Genomic DNA, 2,402 nt, shown 5'->3' with positions numbered 1-2,402 from the left:
TGCTATTCTATTTGATTTTTCTTTTTCTTGCATAAGATCTATATTTATTTATTTAACGACGTTATCCGTCCACAAAAGGCAAGAAACATATATATGACATTATTAATTTATGTTACGGTATATAAACATGTATATAATATGGAATATTTTGTTTATATGCTATTCTATTTGATATTTCTTTTTCTTGCATAAGATCTATATTTATTTATCTAACGACGTTATTCGTCTACGAAAGGCAAGAAACAAAATATAGATGCAAGAACTATATCAAACAGAATAAAAGGACAAGGTTCAACCAACGAGACTGTTATATAACCTAACTCAAATTTATAATACCGCGACACACGCATTACTTTCTTTTCTGTCATGTTTGATTGTATATATTTTCCTCTAAGACAATGGTTATTATTTATTTTTTATTATCAATACTCCATATTTGAGAAGTATCTATTCTATTCATAATGTTTAGGTTAAATCAGTTTCTTTCGCATAATTTTTTGGTTAATTTTAGAATTCATGTTCTGGAGGAGTCCTCCTCGAGGCCGAATGAGTTAAACGATGTAATAAATTCTTTAACATATATTAATACGACGGACTTTAACATCAGTTGTTAATTGATGTAAAAGTATTTCACAAAACTTAATTTCTTCCCAATACCTTTAAAGGGGGCAGTGTGACACATATACCTATATGTTTAAATAAACACATTAATAAATATAATAATAATTCAGTACTGTTTCATTTTGCTAATATTGAACAAAAATAAATAGATAAAAGTGTAGTCAAGTCATATGGGAGAAATAAATATTAGTTTGTGCAGAGTGTTATTTACTAGAGAAAATCTAAAAATAACATTGAAGCGAATAAATAATAGATATATAATAATATGTCAAAAGGAAAGAATCAAAAGAAAGGAATCAGAAGGAAAGAAGAACAAATATGCACGATATAATATTAGGTAAGGAAATTAATTCAACAACTTTTAATTTTTTCTGTTAGAATATAGGCAAATTACAATGACCATCAGGTTGAGACTTAGGTTATATACAAATTCGTTCTAATCTATATAAAATCAGATTCAAAATTTAGAATGTTGATAAATTAACACAACAAAAAATAGGTAAATATTTTTACTTAAACTAGAGTTAAAAACGATTGAATGTAATGCCAACAAATTAATTCATACACCTAATAAGTCGCACGGAAGTAATATATTTCCACAATCGCATTTCTTCAAATTAATACACATAAAAGAATGTCTACAACTAGCATCGAAACAATGGCTGCTAATTTTTCAAATAAAGAATCAAACTCATATACTTTCATACAGTTTTCGTAAAAGCCGCAATTGCGCGGGTGTTCCTCGAAAAGGGTGAATTTAAAATTGACGCGCAGCGGTTGGAGTAACGGTCCGAAACGATCGATATCGAATCGAAGCCGCGGCTCGATTTCGATTTTGAGGCTGCGAGAAACGGGGAACTGTTGTAGACAGCCGGGGCCCCCGGAGCACGAGGGAGCCCGCTCAACGCCGTTAGCTTCGAAACCCGCCGCTGACTGTCAGACTGTACACGGCGTGCAGCCGAAGAGCCGCTCGAAGGCCTCGGCTCTCGCAGGCCAGGCAACGAGCAAACGGACAGACAACGCAGCACGGATGCCGGCGCGCCACCTGCCATACGGCGAGCAGCCTAAGAAAATTCACCGGGAACATTTTTATTCGGTATCGGGTAAACGGATGGCGTCATCGGCGCGCTTCGTTCGGCAAACGACGCCGGCGAAACCGACGCATCGTTCGGCGTCGGTCGTTTCGCGGCTGGCCGGCCAATTTCGCGAATTTTGCGCGACATTCCGTTCCCTGCCCGAGGGGAGAGCGCGCCTCGAGGCTCCGAGAGAGGAGCGCACGGCGTATCGGCCGCGACGGCCAGCACAGCCGATGGCGAGGCAGTTCTAACCGAAGTCGTTTTCTCCGCGAAGGCGCGGTGAAAATTTCTTCCTCCTCCCCGTTAGAGAGGAACACGACTTCTTTTCTCTCTTTGTTGCCGCCAGGACTCCTGGCTCGCGTGTCCCGACCGCTCGCAACGGGTCTCACCAGAAGGAACTTCGACTTCTTGCATCGTGCTACGCGTCAAAGTCCCTCGGCCCTGTAATTCGAACTTTGCCGGAGCCTGCCAGCCCGACGTACATCGCAGGGGGCTAGGGATGTTCGATTCTGGTGACGATTCGGTATCGAAATAACTAGGACCCAGTTGCTTCATTGTTTAACTCTTCGAGTCACTGATGGCCAAAACCCTAGGCTTCGAATAAATCTGAAGTGTGCCGATATGTTTGTCTCGGTTCCTCTTTTGAACATTTTCCACGTTTTGCCCGTCTCTGCTTTGAGTATCTAAGTATGAACTGGTAGTTAC

Source organism: Hylaeus volcanicus, chromosome 7 (assembly GCF_026283585.1).
Source record: "Hylaeus volcanicus isolate JK05 chromosome 7, UHH_iyHylVolc1.0_haploid, whole genome shotgun sequence".
Lineage (NCBI taxonomy): Eukaryota > Metazoa > Arthropoda > Insecta > Hymenoptera > Colletidae > Hylaeus > Hylaeus volcanicus.
The sequence above is the reverse complement of the archived record's forward strand: the minus strand, read 5'-3'. Positions refer to the sequence as shown.